Source organism: Diospyros lotus, chromosome 1 (assembly GCF_014633365.1).
Source record: "Diospyros lotus cultivar Yz01 chromosome 1, ASM1463336v1, whole genome shotgun sequence".
In the NCBI taxonomy this organism is placed as follows: Eukaryota; Viridiplantae; Streptophyta; class Magnoliopsida; order Ericales; family Ebenaceae; genus Diospyros; species Diospyros lotus.
Window position 1 is genome coordinate 1,090,685 of NC_068338.1, and position 10,668 is coordinate 1,101,352.

The window sequence follows — 10,668 nt, forward strand, 5'->3', positions numbered from 1 at the left end:
GCATGCCCACGGGTGACCGCCCTGGACTGCCACACGTCCGTCTCCCGGATCATCTCAATGAATAAGGCAAAGTCTTGGGACACTCTGGGACGCCTAGCAATCCTCCTCGCATGCAGCCTCCACTTGCCATGGAGTAACTCCTTCACATAATGAACCTTTACCTCTCCCAATAATCTAGGAGGTAAGGCTGTGCTCGGTGTCTCTGCGATGATGTCCTCCACCCTGCTGAGGTAACGCTGAATAGACTCACCGGGTCTCATCACTAATAGGGCTAAGGTCCATTGGGCCTTCAGCCTCCGGATGTAATCTCGCACTAGCCACACTGAGCGAAATGGGGTTCGTCTCTCCATACCTATGCACAAAACAGCACACCATAAATATCAACCCCAAGTCATCACCACCTTAACAATCATATCCACACAAATATAATGCTCAACAATCAGGAAATCCCATCTCGACTAAAACCACGCTCTAATACCAAGCTGTAACGCCCCGCTCCCACCTACGGGTGTTACTCATGAATAATTAACTTATGATTCATATGCTAGGGAAAAGATGAAGAGAACAACTACGTTTCGATGAGAAATGACCTAGGTGGGAAACTAGGCTTCGCCCTGTCTTCGCTCCACTCAAGGATTCGGGAAGATAACGAAACGACCCCGCGAAGCTAAACCCGAAACCTCGAGAAGTGCCACATTCTCAAGCTCTTAATGAAGAGCTAATGATGGCTTCCCAGGATGGAAGAAATAACTCGCTCACTAAATTTATAAAAATTATGGCACAAGCCTTAATTATAAGAAAATAATAATTTCTTTGCCCCAACTATTAACCCAATTATCTCACTTGTATCTCCTTTAGAAAATATTTGGGTTAATATTCCCTTGGAAATTTTTTTATAAAACTTCCTTATCAAATCTCCATTGATTTCTCCCTTTTAATTTATTTCAAAATTCTCACAAATTTTCAACCCTTAGGAAATTTATTTTTGAAATTCAAACCTCAAAGCATTCTCATCAAATTCCAAATTTAAGGAAAACACTCCATTATTTAATTTCTCAAAATATGAAAATTTTTCTCACAATTACCTCAAATTTATATTAAATTAATAATTAAATTGGAGGCTCAATACTCCTTTATTATTTATTTAAAAAATAATAATTTATTTTAGAATTTCCAAAAGTAACTGAAATAATCAAAAACAGAAGAAAAAAAATATAAAGGATAAAATAAAAAAGAAACAACAAGCAGCCACAGGGGGGACGAGCAGTAGTAGCTACTACCCCCCATGCGCGCGCGTTGGCCGCACGGCAGAGCGCGCGCTTGCGCTAGCCGCGTGGGCCCGGCGCCCGCGCGCGCCTGCTGCGCGGCCGCCAGCCGCGCCCAGCCCACTGATTTCTTCAAAATTTTTTTTTCTTGAATTAAAATCCCACATTTTCCAGAATACTCTCTCATACCAAGGGGCTTCCAAAATACTCAAGTTTGCCCCCTTTCACCCGCATTTAGCCTTCATTACACATTAACAAATAATTACAACATTTAACCAAAAAATACATAAACACTACTACTCTTGCTTTCCTTCCTTGCTTCCAACCCTTAACCTTGGAAAACTCCCTTTCCTTTCGATGGCTCTCCACCTACATTGAGGTCAAAGGACCTTATGAGCCAAAGCTCAGTAAGGGTTCTATGTAAATGTAAATGAAGTATGAGAAACATAACATGTAATGCAAATACAATGCATATTAAGGGTAGTTCTCCATGCTGTAACGACCCACTCCCACTTACGAGCGCCCTGGTAAATAATCGACCGGATTACTCACCCGATAAACCACAATTGAAGGGTTGGACTATGTTTCAATAGGAAACGCCCTAGGTGGGAACTAGGCTTCGTCCTTCCCTTCGCTCCACTCAAGAATCGGTCCCAACTCAAACAAGAAAAATCCAGCGGACCAAGACCCGAAACCCGAGTAAGCTGCACCTCTCTTAAGCTCACCCCATGGCAAGCCAGAGGTGACACAGGCACAAAGCTAGCATACAAACACTTCGCTGAGTATTGGGGATTTATGAGCACATACCTTGCTGATCTTTACTCGGTCCGAAACTTGGCTTCTCCAACTAAGCCATATACAACGAACAATCTCACAATCATTTATCACATTATGGTGATTTCAACAATTAAATACATCTAGTGCTCAATATCGTTTACATTCAATTACATGAATACATATAAAAAATTATAGGAGATTACACAATAACACATCTCAAGCAATAAGCTAATTGCCCCAACAGCCTCCCGGCACCATCCCTGCTTGCATTTGGACTTGCATCATCTACACATGAGGTAAAACCTCATGACTCATAAAGACTCAGTAAGGGTGCAATGCATGTAAATATGAATATAACGATGTTTATGTATGCCAAATGCATGCAAATGAGGCTAGGTCCACTCATCCTCACAACCCACTAAGGTTTGAGGCATCAACCTATCAGCCCCCACCACACTAGTTCTCCATATGGCCATCGGTCCACTAGGTCTTGCATCACACAAGATATAATCACTACATGCCAATGCAACATAAATACATTATCAAACACATTTACCAACTTGCAAGGCCACCTCCACATGGGGCCGTCCCTTACATGGCTCGAAACCTCATCCCTGCCTTGGCGAGAATGCTAGCCCGAACTTTGAGCTCTTCTAGGATCACCGCCTTCTCGGTCGAACCTAGAGGCAAACACACAAAACCCAACTCCATTAAAATTCGACATTAACCAAATGCCCTCAATTTCGCCACACATCGCAAAATCACCATCAACACTATCTCCATACAACCAACCACGGCATACATCAGTCGTTTAATAATTTACAAACAACCCCGACCCAGGGTTTAATCCAACAATTAACTACCCTACACTATTTAATATTTCACATAAAAGAAATATTTTGAAAAGAATTAATTAACTCACCTCAGTTAATCTGGAAGAGAAAATCGATTAATCATCCATGTTGGCATTGCCTCCCGAGTTGCTATTTGCGCCCAAAATCTCATTTTCGAGCTTCCGACACGCTCCACAAGGCCCAATTTAATTTCCAGAACTTTCCCCACTTTTTCTGGAATTTTTCGGGATTTTCTCCTATTTTTCCTCAAATTTTCAGATTTTCCATTATTTCTTTTATTTTATTTTTCTTTTCCATTTTTTTTTCTTTTCCCTTTTATTTTTCTCCTTCCTCGGCTTCCCGCGTGTGCTGTCTTCTTCCTCACCAGCCTGTGCACCAGCCCCACTGTCCATGGCCATTTCAGCCATTGTCGGCGCCTCCTAATGCCGGCTCTGCCACCCACGGCCTTGCTGGTCGCACCGTGCTGCCCCCTGACCGGCCTCTCCGCGTGCCTCCGGTGCTGCAACTGCCATGGCCGACCTCCCATGTGCGTGAAAGTAAAGCAAGATCGCTACGGGGTAAACAGCGTAGTTCAAAATTTTGAACTTACCCCGATCCCGACGATTGGATCAACGTCGAAATTAAATCATTCACAAACAAATAAATAAATCTAACCTTTAGATTATCGAGTCGTTCGTAGATTCGAGCCGTCCAAGCGTCCGGCCTCTAACTCGTGATACGCAGCACGCGTCCATTGGTAAGGAGAGCAGAATAGGAGTGCTAGCTCCTTCTCCTTTGCGTGGCTTGTGTATCGATGGTAAAAGAACACCCACGTTTCAAATCGATGCCAAAAGAAACGGGAAGAGTGAACGGCAATACGTTTTTCAACTCTTGAAAAATGACACCAAAAACACTTCAAATTTTGGGCAACCCATAAAGGGATATTTATAGTGAAATATCCTAGGGTTTCTAAAACCCTAATGGATTGGGCTTGCCAATTAATTCTAATTTAATTAGAATCTTAAGTGGGCTTATTCTAGTCCAACTAGAAATATAATTAAATGGCCCAATCCTTTTATAGGTTAAATAAAATATTATGGCCCAAATCTAATTCAAGCCCAAATATATTTTATTTAATATTTGGCCCAAATCTAATTTGGTCCGAATATAATATTTAATATTTGGCCCAAATCTAATTTAGTCCAAATATAATATTTATTTTAATATTTGGCCCAAATCCAATTTAGTCCAAATCTAATATTTAATTTAATATTTGGCCCAAATCTAATTTAGTCCAAATATTAACTTAAGCCCAAATATATTTTATTTCTTATTTGCCACTCCAATAAATAGAAAATTATTAAATTAGAAACTCCTTCCTAATTTAATTAATTGCCATTTTTAGGAAACTCTTTCCATTATGACGACTCCTCGTCATATCGACGTCATTATGTTTATTTGTTCTTTTTCGGTGAGAACCTACGACGGCAAAACTTCTTGCCGAAGTGTCCCACTTAACCATACATCCACTCTCCTAGTTTAAGCCAGGGACCGTGTCTATTGCGTATGACTCATTAGGCTTCCGAATATGTTGGCAATGTGTCGGTACAAACACATAAGACAAGATTAGCCTCTAGCAAGGCATCATGCCTACCCAATTATTCAGAAGGATTCATAATCTGCAAATAACCTTTCACGAGCATGGTTACCATGTAATACGATCCTCTCATCAATGTATCTTATGTGATCTCAAGTATGACGATGTGTTACTTGATAACGATCACATGAGTTTTCTTCGGTCTTCTAGATATCTTCACTTAATAGAAAGTAAATCAATAACTCCTTATTGATCTTTTTTACCATAGCCATGGATTTAAAGTGAATATCCACTGATGGCGCCTTAGATACATCATCCTCTATCAAGGGATAGACGAGTCCCATCTTGGTTATGCACCCATCTCCATAAGCCTCATGATATGCCCAACGATCGCCCACGTGCAGCCTTTATCTAGGCCCATCGAAACGATGTCAAAGCATATCGGTCTTCTTATGAGATGACCGTGACAACCTCAGGTCCAAGGATTAGTTACACCCATCTCGTATAAGAATTCCATCAACATATAACTGTAACGACCCGCTCCCACTTACGGGTGCCACTGGTAAATAATCGACCAGATTACTCACCTATCAAACCACAACTGAAGGGTTGGACTATGTTTCAACAGGAAACGCCCTAGGTGGGAACTAGGCTTCGTCCTTCCCTTCGCTCCACTCAGGAATCGGTCCTAACTCAATCAAGAAGACACAGCGGACTGAGACCCGAAACCCGAGTGAGCTTCACCTCTCTTTAGCTCGCCCCATAGCAAGCCAGAGGTGACCCAGGCACAAAGCTAGCATACAAACACTTCGCTAAGTATTGGGGATTTATGAGAACATACCTCGCTGATCTTTACTCGATCCGAACTTGGCTTCAATAACCCAAGCCATATATATAATGAACAATTTCACAATCATTTATCACTCTACGATGATTACAACAATTAGATACAACCAACTCTCAACAAGTATACATTTACTCACAAGGGTATACACACATCACACTACATGACTACGTACAAGAGGTAATAAAATACAAAACTCGGGCAACACAGCTAGTTGCCACAACAACCTCCTGGCGCCATCCCTGCTTGTATCCGGACTTGCGTCATCTACACATGAGGTAAAACCTCATGAGTCATAAAGACTTAGTAAGGGTGCAATGCATGTAAATATGAGTATAATCATGTTTATGTATGCTAAATGCATGCAAATGAGGCTAGGCTCACACATCCTCACAACCCACTAAGGTTTGAGGCATCAACCTATCAGCCCCCACCACTAGTCCTCCATATGGCCACAGGTCCACTAGTTCTTGCATCACACAAGATATAACCACTACATGCCAATGCAACGTAAAAACATTATCAAACACATTTACCAACTTGCAAGGCCACCTCCACATGGGGCCGTCCCTTACCTGGCTCGAAGCTTTATCTCCGCCTCGGCACGAATTCCAGCTTGAATCTCAAGTTCTTCTAGGATCACCGTCCCTCCGGTCGAACCTAGATGCAACCACACACAAAATCCCAACTCCATTAACCTCTGGCATTAAACCAATGCCCTCAATTACGCCGCACATCACCAAAATCATCCATTAACTAATTTCAAATAACCCTCACACAGGGTTTAATCCAACTAATACTACATAATTCATTATCTCGCATAATGAAAATAATTAAATTAATTTACCTCAATTAATTCAAAAGAAATAATTAATTACCTCATTCAATTGGAAGGAAAAATCGGCCAATCGCCCACGCCGACGTTGCTTCCCGAGCTACCATCACATGCCCGAAATCCCATTCTCGAGCTTCCGGTATGCTCTACGAGCCTCAATATAATTTCTAGGACTTTTCCCCAATTTTCTGGAATTTTTCGGGATTTTTCATCTATTTTTCAGAATTTCCATTTTTCTTTTTCTTTTCTAATTTTTTTTTCTTCTTTATTTTCTCTCCTCCTCTCCCGCGCAGCCACTGTTCATTGTCTTCAACCTTCCGTGCCTTCTTCTCCATTTGCTCTTCTTCTCTTTCACTTCTTCTCACGCACGAGCAGCTCCTTCTTCTTCCCCATCGCGCGCCTGCCTGCGTGCACCACCAGCCACCCGCTGCCTGGCCTCCTTCGGTCGCCCCGCAATAGCTGCTCGTCGCCCACTTCGCTGCTACAACTGCTGCGCGCAGCCATGGCTACGCTTGGCTGCTGCAACGACAGCTTCGCAGCTGCCATGGCCGCGCTCCCGGCCCTCTTCGACACTTCCTTGCGCCCCTAAGCTTGCTGATGGCCTCCAGCATGTGTCCCCTGACGCTGACCAGCGGCTGGAACAGCAGCGAAGCTGCTGCCATGGCCGTTCGCCTTTGCTGCACCAGCCATCATCGGCTCTTCCAACGTCGCTGGTCACCGCGGCCACCACAGGCTACCTCCACGCGAGCCATCGCTGCCATCAGTCTCTCCTCGAGCTCCATCATCGCTGCCATGGTTGTGTCTTCTCCAAGCAGCCCCTGCAACCAGCCAGCAACAGCGCCATTCTTGGCCGGCCAGCTACCATCTCCCACGATCTCTCTCTCTATTTCACTCTCATTCGCAAGCTCTCTCTCATTTCTTCTCTGATCTCACTCTCCTCTGCATCTCCCTCTCTCATCCTGCTCCTCTCGGCCATTTCAAATGCCAGAGATGATAACATAGGAAGCTTCCTTGAAGCTTCCTCTCGTACGGGAGATACATACATATATATATATATTTATACTAATTACACAATAGCCCCTCAATTTTCTAATTCCACTTAAGAGAATTGATAATTACACTTGGGGGATTTTATAATTACACTTGGACCCTCCCAAGATTTTAATTAATTTCCCACAAGCCACTAAAACATTAATTCTCCAAAATTAATAATTTGACTTTTACTCGATAAAGCCAATTTCGTCCCTACGCTTGCACGGGACCTTAATTTGACCCGAAAACACTTAAGGGTTGCCTTACTCAGAAAACCGAACCACCCCTAGGGTCCCCTTAGCTTCTAGGAGGTCCCCTTCAATTATTCGGTAATGGCACCCACTCCGGCTTATACAAAATTTATTCCGAAATTTATTCCCGATCGAACCGCTTCCAGCGTCATTAATCTCATCTCAAGACGCTCATCAATCTCTTGCCCTCTTCCCTGGACATCGAAGTCCCGAGGCATTCCCAGCCGCCAATTCGGTAAATTTCATTAATAAATTACTCGAAATTGACTTTTGGCCTTCCCGGACCACCCTAGGCCCTGTCGAAATAGTCAAAACTTATTTATTTACAATACTATGTAATACTGGGTATTACAATAACCAAAATGGATTCTCATGGCGAGTCATGTCCAGTGACACGTTCTCCAACATTGGTCACCTATGTACTTATCTAGGCATCCCCATGCCTATGGGTGTGAGACCCCCATTGCTATCATATAGCAAAAACATAGCACATACAAGTCTTACCGCAATTGTCAATGTCCATTCTTGACATTGCTACGACTTGGGACGTTTAATGATGTCTAGAGACTGTGATGCATCATCTCACATCTTTATAGATTATTCACAGTATACATCATATGGACTTCTATCTAGTTTCATTCTGTTATTACAATAATAACAAGAAACTAATAGAATGACTTCTTGTGAATTTTAATAACTCCTTATTCAAATAATAACATGATTACAATTGTCAGTGTACAACATGCCCAATCTGATTGGGTCTAGAGCACCTACACTAATAGCGCGCAGCCGCTGCTACTCCAACCCACAGCAGCACCGTCGATCGGCCAAGACGACTTTCGTTGTCGTTTGCTGCCACGTCCAACCGCTTTCAGCCCGTCGTTAGCCATTGATCAGCCACCCTTGCAAGACGCAGAACCTCCATGGTTGCTGCTCTTCTTCGTCGGCCATGGCAGTGGCTGCCATGGCCGGTTGGCCTTCAACTCTCTCTCACACTCTCTATCTCTCACTCTTCGACCATAGCTCCCTTGGTCCGAATCTCTCTCCCTCACGATTTCTCACTCTATTGCTCTCGGCCATAGCTCTCTCACGAGCTCTCTTTCCCCCTCTGATTTGGTTTCAAATTTTGAAATATGAGCAGAGCGCCACATATCTATATATGTATATATAATTGCATATTAACCCCTTTAACATCATTAATCCCACTTAAGGAATTTTAATTACACTTGAGACTTTTAATAATAACACTTTGACCCTCCAAGGCTTAATTAAATTATCATCAAGCCACGCCACATCTCGATTTATCAAAAATTAATTGCCGACCGCTACTCGGGAATACCGACCTCGTCCCTGCGCCTGCATGGGACCTTTATTCGACTCAAAAACACTTAAGGGTTACCTTACTCAAAAAATCAAACCACCCCTAGGGTCCCCTCAGCTTCCAGGAGGTCCCCTCCGACTATTCGGTATTGGCACCCACTCGGGCTTATACAGAATTTATTTCGAAAATTATTCCCAATCGGACTGCTTTCAGCGCCATTTATCTTCATCCCGAGATGCTTATCAATCCCTTGCCCTCTTCCCTGGACATCCAAGTCCCGAGGCACTCCCAGCCGTCAATTCGACAATTTTATTAATTAATTTCCTCGAAACCGACCATTGGTCTTCCAGGACCACCCGAGGTCCTTTCAAATTAATCAAAATTATTTATTCTCAATACCATGTAATACCGGGTATTTGATAGCATGCATATTTATGCTATATATTGGCATTTCACCTCAGTCTTATTACGCCATTTGAAGTAATTTTTGCTGATCTTTCATTGTTTCTATTTTATTATACTTCAAACCATCCTTACACTATTTTCTATCTTACTTCTATGGATCCAGGCTTGCTTAGCTTTAGGGAATATTGGATGGGCTATAGAAGTGGCTCATCTAAAGGAGCTTGGGCTCACTTTCAAGGAGCAGATTTGGGCTGCTCGATTTTGCTGTTTTGGGCTCTCTTTTGTTTCTTTTCTTTTCTGTTGGGCTAGGCCCAACCCTAGCCTTCCTAGCTTAGCCATGTATTTAAGGCCTCTTAGCAATTATTTTGAAAAAAAAAAGAAGGGAAGAAGGGGAGAAGGAGAAGAGATTCTGGCCGTTTTTATTGTTGTTAGCATTTTCTGTTTCTCTTCATATTTTTGTCTCCATTTTGTTTTCCTTGCTGTAATGAAAGGCTAGAGCTATTGTAACTGGTTGCGTATCTTGAACCCATGTGGAATCTGAGTCCCGAATGAGCTGCAAAAACCTGGTTTGTTGTTTGTTTATTATTCATTTCCATTTGGTTTAGTTTGAGCAGATTTGTGAATGCATGGAGTTCAAGGCAGGTTTGTGTGAGTTTGCATGGATTCATTTTCTGTTAAATGCTTAAGAGAACAGAATGTTGTAGCCGGTTGGTATAACATCTCGGAAGTGAATATAATGTGCTTGAATGGCTGTTCTTGCATAGCTTCGGATAGGTTGAATAGAGAGTGAATGGTTGCATTTTGTTTATAAGAGATTTCTATATTCATTTTGTTATTCCAATCATTCTAATCCTTGGACGGTTGTTGGGGATGCTTTAAGTTGGATATCCAGAGATTAAAACATCTAACAAGCCAATATTTATAGGTAGGATGTAACACCCGGTGTAACCGGTGTTAAGAGAATAAGAAAGGAAGTAAGTAAACTTCCAAAAATACCCTTGAGAAGGTGATGGATCCTTGAGATTGAGAATGCCCATGAGAAGGGTATTTTGGTAATTTGGATAGAGAAATCCAATAAGGGTATTTTGATAAATTAAAAATAATTCCTATGAAGAATTAGGTGTGTAAGTGAATAAAAATCCCAATTTGGTATTTATGTGGAGATATATGGGATTAATAAATTCACAAAGAGTAATTGGGAATTTTGGAATTTAATTCCATAAAGGAAATTTAATTTTGAAATAGGGAAAATGGTGGATATTAAATTATTTGAGGAGAATAATTATATTTTCCCTAAGTTGTGAATTAATGTGGTAATGCCACTTGGAGAGATGAGATTAAACTTGGAAGCCAAGGTTAGTGTCTTGTTGTGACACTTGGCATTTTGTGGTTCAAGTATAATTGGGTGAATTAAATAAATGCAAAAGTTATGATAATTGGTCTTGTAAGCATTTAATAAGAGGCATGATTATTTGGATTAAAGGAAAATCCAAAAGAAAATGGTAAAT

The 10,668-nt window shown here is 41.9% G+C and overlaps 1 long non-coding RNA gene across 1 annotated transcript; it reads right to left on the reverse strand.

Annotated features, from left to right (window-relative positions):
- Positions 1 to 1,604: 1,604 nt before the first annotated feature.
- LOC127798443 (uncharacterized) lies at positions 1,605 to 7,129 on the reverse strand. The gene is made up of 3 exons (XR_008022389.1): positions 6,195 to 7,129; positions 5,892 to 5,976; positions 1,605 to 5,583 (listed from the first exon to the last, which is right to left on the reverse strand). It is a non-coding gene; the product is annotated as an uncharacterized LOC127798443 (long non-coding RNA).
- Between the last annotated feature and the right edge of the window lie 3,539 nt (positions 7,130 to 10,668).